Source organism: Ptychodera flava, chromosome 1, assembly GCF_041260155.1.
Source record: "Ptychodera flava strain L36383 chromosome 1, AS_Pfla_20210202, whole genome shotgun sequence".
NCBI classification, from domain to species: domain Eukaryota; kingdom Metazoa; phylum Hemichordata; class Enteropneusta; family Ptychoderidae; genus Ptychodera; species Ptychodera flava.
Window position 1 is genome coordinate 28,949,684 of NC_091928.1, and position 12,776 is coordinate 28,962,459.

At 38.8% G+C, this 12,776-nt stretch overlaps 1 protein-coding gene across 9 annotated transcripts in view; it reads right to left on the reverse strand.

Moving 5' to 3' along the window:
• The window catches only part of LOC139134562 (insulin-like growth factor-binding protein complex acid labile subunit), a 57,051-nt gene extending 46,293 nt beyond the window's left edge, over positions 1-10,758 (reverse strand). For 2 of the 9 annotated variants that reach the window (XR_011552819.1, XM_070701456.1), the window contains exons 1-3: positions 10,651-10,758; positions 7,924-8,039; positions 5,198-5,311 (exon numbers count right to left, since the gene is read on the reverse strand). The gene's annotated coding sequence lies outside the window, so the exon portion shown is untranslated. Of the gene's footprint in view, positions 1-2,852; positions 2,998-5,197; positions 5,312-5,905; positions 5,997-7,923; positions 8,040-8,633; positions 9,435-10,650 lie in introns of those variants that run through there. The other 7 variants (XR_011552818.1, XR_011552817.1, XR_011552820.1 and 4 more) reach the window with 7 other exon arrangements.
• Between the last annotated feature and the right edge of the window lie 2,018 nt (positions 10,759-12,776).

Sequence of the window (12,776 nt, forward strand, 5' to 3'; positions counted from 1 at the left end):
ATGTTCCATGGCAACGGCCTGTGAGTGATGAACATGAAGGACGGGGTGCAGCTGGAAATCCACCGATAAAACATAGCCACAGCAGATTGCAATGACAGGCTGCTGGCATAAGTGTACATGCTGGCCGACGTACTTTCATTGGAACAAAACCATCTCAGCAGCATCCTCTTCTAAGTATAGGCATGTGCTGCTCACATTGGACGAAGAGAGATTGATGGCAGTTTGTAGATAGAGCCGCCCTTCAATATGATCATAACAGGGCCCACCCGTTGTGGCAAGTCAGAGAACCTAATAAGCCTGTTGACTGGGCCTTATTGTCAGAAATTTGAGTAAATAATTTTCTTGTGCTCCACTTACCCTAACAAAAAAGCCTATGACAAGAGGTTCCTTTTCACAGACAAAGATGTCATCATCCTCCCAGTCTCCTGCACAGGCGTAAATGAGTGGCTAAAGACGGTCCACAAAGCATAGTGCACGAACGCAGATGCTGATTGTTTTAGATGACTGCACCACATCAAAAGATGTGAAAAATTGGAACGATGACCTAGTCAACTTGGGGTTCAGCACCCGGCACAACCTCCTCAGTGTGTTGGTCCTGATGCATTAGTACATCAGCACCAGCAAGGGGTTAAGAAAGAATATTGGGATGTTGGTGCTTTACTAACTCAAAGCAAGACAGACAATGAGAGCATCATGGCAGAATATGGGATGGAGCTTGACAAAAAAGAAGTGAAGCGATTGCTCGGCCAGCTAAAGGGGCAGGAACAATGCAAGCTAGTCTTCAGGTTGAGACACCCTTACAAGATTGCGTTGGGCTGAGGACCCATGGTGGCTTCCTTTTTCAATCGAGTGAAACTCCTCCACTGGTTCATAAGAGATCTCTCTTAGGCACTGCATGGCACTGTCTCTGCGTCGCCCTGGGCCATCATGCTATATCAACTCCAGACAATAGGTGCAAGGGAAATCATTGAAGTGGTAGAGCCGGCTCTACTGATCTGTAATCCAAATCTTGATATTTCTTAGGTTGCTACCCCATTTGAGGGACATCATTGGGGGGTGGTTGCCGATATCCTAGACCACTTTTTTGCTGATTTCTTTAATGTCATTCAGAGGGAGGGGTTGCAGAAAATTTTTCAGACCAGGTAATTTATCAAAAAAGAATACAAACTGGACCCATCATTCTAAGCTTTGTCCAACACATGCCTACTTGCAACATTTTTTCAACAATTTAAACGACAAAACACTCATTTTCGGGGGTTGGATGGAGTCACAACTCTACAAATTCTCAGAGGGCAGTTATTTAGAACTAATTCAAATGTCAGTCTGGGTTAAGAATCGCGTGAATGAAATCAGCTTTGTGATTTGAGCGTAAACGGAAGCAATACCATACCATAAAGTACTTTTTTGATGAGTAAGATAATATGTACTGTTCGTAAGACTAGTAACCCATGGTGATCTGCGATACAAGTCTACTTGCATTATCGTTTGCAGTTATGTGATGTTGAGGGTCTATGATTGGACAAGCAATTTTGACATATCTGATGAGCGCACTATTGATTTCCCAGCACAATTTGTAAACGGTGCCAACAACAAAGTTAAAGCGATGAATTCGTTTCTTCGCCTCGATAAAGTTTGTATGTGCGATGTGTGATGGTGAGCATGTGTGCGTGAGTGCTTCACGAACTCTACAACGTGTGAAGGGGTCCTCAGTCAGAAAAATGTAACAACTTAGCCGAATATTGAACCACTCTTTTTTGGGAGTGGAGATTTAGCCGAGCGGTTCTCTCTGTGGCCTCTCCGCTAGGCGACTGATGCCGTATATGTTGTGGGTTCGAACCCGATTGAAACTAGCTGTATTTGATGGAACATATCAAACATATCGATGTGCAAATTTAGATAGGAAAACGCAGAAAATGTCCACAAATACTTTGATTACATAGCAGCGGGAAGATAATTAGTAGTCTATCAGTAGACATGGAACTTCTACTTGTTTTCTTGGATCTAAACACTGTTTTTGAAGTATTGTCATACTTTTGAATGCTTTTAGGTATTTCTAAATTCCGGAAAAACAGAATAACCTAAAAATTAAAGGAAACAGATAGTGTCACCTTTGTCGTCTAGTTGCAGTATCCTTTGCAGTTTTGTGGTGTTGATTGGACAAGCAATTTTGACATATCTGAAGAGTATACTATTGATAGCCCACCACAATTTGTAAATGGTGCCACCAACAAAGTTTGATCAAAGATATCGATGTGCAAATTTAGATAAGAAATCGCAGAAAATGTCCAAAAATACTTTGATCATGCTGTTTGTCACGGTTTTCTTTCGAATTTTCAGGTAAATTTGACTGCGACGAAAAAAATGATACATCTAAATTTAGATTTAGCAAGAAATACCTCTATGCATTGTGCTCAGAAATTGGTCTACATACCAGTCATGCGACTATAAGTCCACCAACTGCAGTTTTCCCCCTAACACTTTTTCCCTTTTTCCCTTGTTTCTCATATTGAATTGATGGCAGCTTCCGCGCCCCGTATGTCAAAGACTCAATGCTCCTCATTATATGGCAAACTATTGACTCTATTCGATATATTTACGAGCAAAGCTCCTTGCAAACCTGTAAAAGACTACAATGAAACCGCAATACCACTAACTAGTCTGCATATCATTATAATAAACCGTCAAGATAGCTCAAAATGTCAACATTCAGATTAAAAAGACAAAACCATCAACTGACTTAAAGCTGCAAAAATTAGGGTAGACGTTACTATCAGTTACATATTGTCCTCACGTACGGAAAAAACTAATGTAGTTTTTCCTTGCTTAATCTGAAGACGATAGTCAAGACCAGTTGCTATGGGTTTATGAAGTGGGCAAATTCATTCTTACCGTTGACAAGAATCGCCTTCTGTGGTGCCAAGGTGGACAATTAACCAATAATCTGTTGTTTTACGAAACACGAAGCGTCAAAGACTGTTTTTCGCTCACCTTTTCCTGCTGACAAAATTTAAATAACAAAAGTCTGCTCGTGGAGTAGACGTAGTGTTGGGTTGTTTTTAGAACACTCATTTGCAACGCAGATACTTACATAGCCATTAGGATTTAAGTTTTACCGAACCATCGATAATGTTAACAATAACTCTTGATACCACAATTTATTCGGCAACTTTTATCACAAAACAAAATCGTAAATCAGAGACGATATCTTTTGAATGATGATTCTACAAGTCTAAAGCCCAGTAACTTGGCTCTGTTACAAAGGTGAGGCCGGGTCAAGAATCACATGAATCAAATTGGCGAGTGTCTTGTTATGGTAATTTACATGCAGGTATAACAGTAGAACCAAGATGCGTTGAGAAAATAAATGAGGATACGTGTAATCTGGGTGTCAATGGACTGCCGCTGATGAGGTTGAAACACACCCAATTAAATGACACTTGAACGACCATAGACCCTCGGGACTCAACAACAGTTGGTGGAGTCAGAAGCTGTAAGATAGACAAGCGTTTACACAAAGCTAAAAGCTGTCCTTGCAAATTTGGCCGTTCACTGTTTTCAAACAACAACATTTTAGTAGTTAAATACATACTTTACCCACTTAGGGAGCACTCCGAGCACAGAAAATATTCCGACGGTTAAAGAACTGCACAAACGAGGGAAAATTTGGAGATACACGCATGATTGCGGAATGAAAACAACTCTGTGACGTCAACTGCTGTTAAGTCTGAAACTGCAGTGATATGTGTTTCGGATTTGTATTCGAAACTTTGTCACTTTACAGCAACATACTGACTCCCTGAAGACTTTCTATTTGCATCGAATCTCGCTACTAATATGTACAAAAATATTTTAAACCCATTTTGACGAATTCTTCTCAAGATATTTGTGACACTTTTCTTTGTAAATTGGACTGGCGGGTAATCCAAATAACTTATAATCCGAAAATATTATTGCCGTACACCAGCATGCAGAGCCTATGTGAACCGACGTTTTGCAGTCGATCGCGTCAAACACCATTCCGTCCCCGACCCGTTAACACATCTTAATTATTCCATGAAGGATCGTACCCTGCTAATCCAAAGTCCCTGCAATCCTTACCGCAGTTGCATGTCCTTTTTTTCTCGAGGGTCTATGGTACGACGTGCTTTCAATTGTTATTACGCTCAATTCCAACTTACCAATTGTACTGAAAATGTTAATCAGTAGCTCAAAAGCATTGGAATGCGTTAGAGTCCAGTGCGATATATTGGCCAAAGGATGCACGATCAGAAGTGAAAGTATTGTCATACATTTGAATTCTTTTAGGTATTTCTAAATTCTGGAAAATAGAATAATCCAAAAACTAAAGGAACAGATTGGGTCACCTTTGTCGTCTAGTTGCAGTCCCCTTTGCATTTTTGTGGTGTTGATTAGACAAGCAATTTCGACATATCTGATGTGTGTACTATCGATTTCCCAGCACAATTTGTAAACAGTGCCACCAACAAAAGTTTGATCAAACATATAGATGTGGAAATGTAGATAAGAAATCTCAGAAAATGTCCAAAATACTTTGATTACACAGCAGCGGGAAGATAATAGGTAGTCTAACAGTAGACATGGAACTTCTACTTGTTTTCTTGGATCTAGACGCTGTATTTATCTGAGCAATAAAACCACTATTACAGCATTTTGGGTACACATAATACGCTATTTTAGTGTAGTTATAAAAATGCCCTATTTTATTTTTGTTTTCTAGATCTGGATAATTTGTTGAAAACAGTTGCAGCTAAAGTCTGTTTACTATTTTAATTTTGCTTTTTGTATTTTGGGTTTTCTTTGTCGGTTTTGTATGTTTTATTTGTGTGTATGTAAGACCCGTTCTGTCTATTGTGCTATTCATTATATGGCAAACTACTGACTCGAATCGATATATTAAGAGCAACATCCATGCAAACCTGTCAAAGACTACAATGACACCGCAATACCACTAACTAGTCTGCATATCATTATCATAAACCGTCAAGATAGCTCAAAATGTCAACATTTAGATTTCATCAACTGACTTAAAGCTGCAAAATTAGGGTCGACGTTACTATCTGTTACATATTATCCTCAGTAGCGACAAAACTGATGTAGTTTTTTCCTTGCTTAATCTGAAGATGATAGTCAAGACCAGTTGCTATGGAGTTTACGAAGTTGGCAAATTCATTCTTACCTTTAAATTTGTCAAGAATCGCCTTCTGTGGTGCCACGGTGGACAATTAACCTATAATCTGTTGTTTTACGAAACACGAAGCGTCAAAGATGGTTTTTTCAGCTCACCTTTTTCCTGTTGACAAAATTTAAATAACAAAGTCAGCTCGGTGGAGTAGACGTAGTGTTGGGTTGTTTTTAGAACACTCATTCGCAACGCAGATACTAACATAGCCATAAGGATTTAAGTTTTACCGAACCATCGATAATGTTAACAATAACTCTTGATACCACAATTTATTCGGCAACTTTTATCACAAAACAAAATCGTAAATCAGAGACGATATCTTTTGAATGATGATTCTACAAGTCTAAAGCCCAGTAACTTGGCTCTGTTACAAAGGTGAGGCCGGGTCAAGAATCACATGAATCAAATTGGCCAGTGTCTTGTTATGGTAATTTACATGTAGGTATAACAGTAGAACCAAGATGCGTTGAGAAAATAAATGGGGATACGTAGAATCTGGGTATCAATGGACTGCCGCTGATGAGGTTGAAAGGCACGCCCAATTAAATGACACTTGTATGACCATAGACCCTCGGGACTCAACAACAGTTGATGGAGTCAGAAGCGGTAAGATAGACAAGCATTTACACAAAGCTAAGAGCTGTCCTCGCAAATTTGGCCGTTCACAGTTTTCAAACAACATTTTAGTAGTTAAATACATACTTTACCCACTTAGGGAGCACTCCGAGCACAGAAAATATTCCGACGGTTAAAGAACTGCACAAACGAGGGAAAATTTGGAGATACACGGATGATTGTGGAATGAAAACAACTCTGTGATGTCAACTGCTGTTAAGTCTGAAACTGCAGTGATATGTGTTTCGGATTTGTATTCGAAACTTTGTCACTTTACAGCAACATACTGACTCCCTTAAGACTTCTATTTGCATCGAATCTCCCAACTAATATGTAAAAAAATACCATTTTAAACCATTTTGACGAATTCTTCTCAAGATATTTGTGACACTTTTCTTTGTAGAAATGGACTTGCGGGTAATCCAAAATAACTTTTAATCCGAAAATATTATTGCCGTACACCAGCATGAAGAGCCTATGAATCGGAAGGTTGTACAGTCGATCGCGTCAAGCACCATTCAGTCCCCGACCCGTTAACACATCTTAATTATTCCAAGAAGGATCGTACCCTGCTAATCCAAAGTCCCTTCGATCCTTACCGCAGTTGCATGTCCTGTTTTCTCGAGGGTCTATGGTACGACGTGCTTTCAATTGTTATTACGCTCAATTCCAACTTACCCATTGTACTGAAAACGTTAATCAGTCAATCAAAAGCATTAGAATGCGTTAGAGTCAACAGTGCGTTATATTGGCCAAAGGATGAACGATCAGAAGTGAAAGTATTGTCATACGTTTGAATTCTTTTAGGTATTTCTAAATTCCGGAAAATAGAATAATCCAAAAATTAAAGGAACAGATTGGGTCACCTTTGTCGTCTAGTTGCAGTCTCCTTTGCAGTTTTGTGGTGTTGATTGGACAAGCAGTTTGGACATATCTGATGAGTGCACTATCGATTTCCCGGCACAATTTGTAAACGGTGCCACCAACAAAGTTTGATCAAACATATCGATGTGCAAATGTAGATAAGAAACCTCAGAAAATGTCAAAAAATACTTTGATTACACAGCAGCGGGAAGATAATAGGTAGTCTAACAGTAGACATGGAACTCTAGTTGTTTTCTTGGATCTAGACGCTGTATTTGTCTGAGCAATAAAACCACTATTACAGCATTTTGGGTACACATAATACGCTATTTTAGTGTAGTTATAAAAATGCCCCATTTTATTTCATGTTTTCTAGATCTGGATAATTTGTTGAAAACAGTTGCAGCTAAAGTCTGTTCACTATTTTAATTTTGCTTTTTGTATTTTGGGGTTTCTTTGTTGGTTTTGTAGGTCAAACGCAAGGATTGCTTCCTTTCAAGAAATGACTGGAGGATTCGATGTAGTGAGTGAACTCTGTGACCTCAAACCGCAACAGCTACGAGAGCCTGTTCATGACTAATCCGTTAGGTCGTCTTGTGAAGCTGATATTCAATTCTACAACAACCCTCGATTGAGACTTTTACGCTCTCTGTTCCGCTTTTAGTTTGAATTTTCGGTTTAATTAGACTGCCAAGCAAAAGTGACACATCTTAATTTTGATTTAGCAAGACAATACTTCTATGCATTCTGTTTGGACATTGGTCTACATACCAGTCATGTGACTATAAGTCCAACAACCGCAGTTTTCGCTAACACAATTTATCGCTTTTTTTCTCGATTTGAATTGATGGCAGCTTCTGCGCCCCGTAGGTCAAAGACTCAACGCACCCGTTCTGTCTATTGTGCTATTCATTATATGGCAAACTGCTGACTCGAATCTATATATTTACGAGCATCCTCCATGCAAACCTGTCAAAGACTACAATGAAACCGCAATACCACTAACTAGTCTGCATATCATTATCATAAACCGTCAAGATAGCTCAAAATGTCAACATTTAGATTTGAAAGACAAAACCATCAACTGACATAAAGCTGCAAAATTAGGGTCGCGCGTTACTATCTGTTACATATTATCATCAGTAGCGACAAAACTGATGTAGTTTTTCCTTGCTTAATCTGAAGATGATAGTCAAGACCAGTTGCTATGGAGTTTACGAAGTTGGCAAATTCATTCTTACCTTTAAATTTGTCAAGAATCGCCTTCTGTGGTGCCACGGTGGACAATTAACCTATAATCTGTTGTTTTACGAAACACGAAGCGTCAAAGATGGTTTTTTCGCTCACCTTTTTCCTGCTGACAAAATTTAAATAACAAAAGTCAGTTCGATGGAGTAGACGTAGTGTTGGGTTGTTTTTAGAACACTCATTCGCAACGCAGATACTAACATAGCCATAAGGATTTAAGTTTTACCGAACCATCGATAATGTTAACAGTAACTCTTGATACCACAATTTATTCGGCAACTTTTATCACAAAACAAAATCGTAAATCAGAGACGATGATTTTGAATGATGATTCTACAAGTCTAAAGCCCAGTAACTTGGCGCTGTTACAAAGGTGAGGCCGGGTCAGGAATCACGTGAATGAAATTGACCAGTGTCTTGTTATGGTAATTTACATGTAAGTATAACAGTAGAACCAAGATGCGTTGAGAAAATAAATGGGGATACGTAGAATCTGGGTATCAATGGACTGCCGCTGATGAGGTTGAAAGACACGCCCAATTAAATGACCCTTGTACGACCATAGACCCTTGGGACTCAACAACAGTTGGTGGAGTCAGAAGCTGTAAGATAGACAAGCATTTACACAAAGCTAAAAGCTGTCCTCGCAAATATGGCCGTTCACAGTTTTCAAACAACAACATTTTAGTAGTTAAATACATACTTTACCCACTTAGGGAGCACTCCGAGCACAGAAAATATTCCGACGGTTAAAGAACTGCACAAACGAGGGAAAATTTGGAGATACACGCATGATTGCGGAATGAAAACAACTCTGTGATGTCAACTGCTGTCAAGTCTGAAACTGCAGTGATATGTGTTTCGGATTTGTATTCGAAACTTTGTCACTTTACAGCAACATACTGACTCCCTGAAGACTTCTATTTGCATCGAATCTCGCTACTAATATGTAAAAAAATATTTTAAACCCATTTTGACGAATTCTTCTCAAGATATCTGTGACACTTTTCTTTGTAAAATGAACTGGCGGGTAATCCAAAATAACTTTTAATCCGAAAATATTATTGCCGTACACCAGCATGCAGAGCCTATGTGAACCGGACGTTGTAAAGTCGATCGCGTCAAACACCATTCCGTCCCCGACCCGTTAACACATCTTAATTATTCCAAGAAGGATCGTACCCTGCTAATCCAAAGTCCCTTCTATCCTTACCGCAGTTGCATGTCCTTTTTTTTTCTCGAGGGCCTATGGTACGACGTGCTTTCAATTGTTATTACGCTCAATTCCAACTTACCAATTGTACTGAAAATGTTAATCAGTCGCTCAAAAGCATTAGAATGCGTTAGAGTCCAGTGCGTTGTATTAGCCAAAGGATGAACGATCGGAAGTGAAAGTATTGTCATACGTTTGAATTCTTTTAGGTATTTCTAAATTCTGGAAAATAGAATAATCCAAAAATTAAAGGAACAGATTGGGTCACCTTTGTCGTCTAGTTGCAGTCTCCTTTGCAGTTTTGTGGTGTTGATTAGACAAGCAATTTCGACATATCTGATGAGTGCACTATCGATTTCCCAGCACAATTTGTAAACGGTGCCACCAACAAAGTTTGATCAAACATATCGATGTGCAAATGTAGATAAGAAACCTCAGAAAATGTCAAAAAATACTTTGATTACACAGCAGCGGGAAGATAATAGGTAGTCTAACAGTAGACATGGAACTTCTACTTGTTTTCTTGGATCTAGACGCTGTATTTATCTGAGCAATAAAACCACTATTACAGCATTTTGGGTACACATAATACGCTATTTTAGTGTAGTTATAAAAATGCCCCATTTTATTTCATGTTTTCTAGATCTGGATAATTTGTTGAAAACAGTTGCAGCTAACGTCTGTTTACTTTTTAATTTTGCATTTGTATTTTGGGTTTTCTTTGTTGGTTTTGTATGTCAGACGCAAGGATTGCTTCCTTTCAAGAAATGACTGGAGGATTCGATGTAGTGAGTGAACTCTGTGACCTCAAACCGCAACAGCTACGGGAGCCTGTTCATGACTAATCGTTAGGCCGTCTTGTGAAGCTGATATTCAATTCTACTACAACCCTTGATTGAGACTTTTACACTCTCTGCATGTTCCGGTTTTAGTTTGAATTTTCGGTTTAATTAGACTGCCAAGCAAAAGTGACACATCTTAATTTTGATTTAGCAAGACAATACTTCTATGCATTCTGTTTGGACATTGGTCTACATACCAGTCATGTGACTATAAGTCCAACAACCGCAGTTTTCGCTAACACAATTTATCGCTTTTTCTCGATTTGAATTGATGGCAGCTTCCGCGCCCCGTAGGTCAAAGACTCAACATACCCGTTCTGTCTATTATGCTATTCATTATATGGCAAACTACTGACTCGAATCTATATATTTACGAGCATCCTCCATGCAAACCTGTAAAAGACTACAATGAAACCGCAATACCACTAACTAGTCTGCATATCATTATCATAAACCGTCAAGATAGCTCAAAATGTCAACATTTAGATTTGAAAGACAAAACCATCAACTGACATAAAGCTGCAAAATTAGGGTCGCGCGTTACTATCTGTTACATATTATCATCAGTAGCGACAAAAATGATGTAGTTTTTTCCTTGCTTAATCTGAAGATGATAGTCAAGACCAGTTGCTATGGAGTTTACGAAGTTGGCAAATTCATCTTACCTTTAAATTTGTCAAGAATCGCCTTCTGTGGTGCCACGGTGGACAATTAACCTATAATCTGTTGTTTTACGAAACACGAAGCGTCAAAGATGGTTTTTTCGCTCACCTTTTTCTGCTGACAAAATTTAAATAACAAAAGTCAGTTCGATGGAGTAGACGTAGTGTTGGGTTGTTTTAGAACACTCATTCGCAACGCAGATACTAACATAGCCATAAGGATTTAAGTTTTACCGAACCATCGATAATGTTAACAGTAACTCTTGATACCACAATTTATTCGGCAACTTTTATCACAAAACAAAATCGTAAATCAGAGACGATGATTTTGAATGATGATTCTACAAGTCTAAAGCCCAGTAACTTGGCGCTGTTACAAAGGTGAGGCCGGGTCAGGAATCACGTGAATGAAATTGGCCAGTGTCTTGTTATGGTAATTTACATGTAAGTATAACAGTAGAACCAAGATGCGTTGAGAAAATAAATGAGGATACGTGTAATCTGGGTGTCAATGGACTGCCGCTGATGAGGTTGAAAGACACGCCCAATTAAATGACCCTTGTACGACCATAGACCCTCGGGGCTCAACAACAGTTGGTGGAGTTAGAAACTGTAAGATAGACAAACGTTACACAAAGCTAAAAGCTGTCCTTGCAAATTTGGCCGTTTACAGTTTTCAAACAACAACATTTTAGTACATACTTTACCCACTTAGGGAGCACTCCGAGCACAGAAAATATTCCGACGGTTAAAGAACTGCACAAACGAGGGAAAATTTGGAGATACACGGATGATTTGCGGAATGAAAACAACTCTACTCTGTGATTTTAACTGCTGTTAAGTCTGAAACTGCAGTGATATGTGTTTCGGATTTGTATTCGAAACTTTGTCACTTTACAGCAACATACTGACTCCCTGAAGACTTCTCTTTGCATCGAATCTCGCCACTAACATGTAAAAAAATATTTTAAACCCATTTTGACGAATTCTTCTCAAGATATTTGTGACACCTTTGTTTGTAGAAATGGACTTGCGGGTAATCCAAAATAACTTTTAATCCGAAAATATTATTGCCGTACACCAGCATGCAGAGCCTATGTGAACCGGACGTTGTAAAGTCGATCGCGTCAAACACCATTCCGTCCCCGACCCGTTAACACATCTTAATTATTCCAAGAAGGATCGTACCCTGCTAATCCAAAGTCCCTTCTATCCTTACCGCAGTTGCATGTCCTTTTTTTTTCTCGAGGGCCTATGGTACGACGTGCTTTCAATTGTTATTACGCTCAATTCCAACTTACCAATTGTACTGAAAATGTTAATCAGTCGCTCAAAAGCATTAGAATGCGTTAGAGTCCAGTGCGTTGTATTAGCCAAAGGATGAACGATCGGAAGTGAAAGTATTGTCATACGTTTGAATTCTTTTAGGTATTTCTAAATTCTGGAAAATAGAATAATCCAAAAATTAAAGGAACAGATTGGGTCACCTTTGTCGTCTAGTTGCAGTCCCCTTTGCATTTTTGTGGTGTTGATTAGACAAGCAATTTGGACATATCTGATGAGTGCACTATCGATTTCCCAGCACAATTTGTAAACGGTGCCACCAACAAAGTTTGATCAAAATATCGATGTGCAAATGTAGATAAGAAACCTCAGAAAATGTCAAAAAATACTTTGATTACACAGCAGCGGGAAGATAATAGGTAGTCTAACAGTAGACATGGAACTTCTACTTGTTTTCTTGGATCTAGACGCTGTATTTATCTGAGCAATAAAACCACTATTACAGCATTTTGGGTACACATAATACGCTATTTTAGTGTAGTTATAAAAATGCCCCATTTTATTTCATGTTTTCTAGATCTGGATAATTTGTTGAAAACAGTTGCAGCTAAAGTCTGTTTACTTTTTTAATTTTGCATTTGTATTTTGGGTTTCTTTGTTGGTTTTGTATGTCAGACGCAAGGATTGCTTCCTTTCAAGAAATGACTGGAGGATTCGATGTAGTGAGTGAACTCTGTGACCTCAAACCGCAACAGCTACGGGAGCCTGTTCATGACTAATCGTTAGGCCGTCTTGTGAAGCTGATATTCAATTCTACTACAACCCTTGATTGAGACTTTTACACT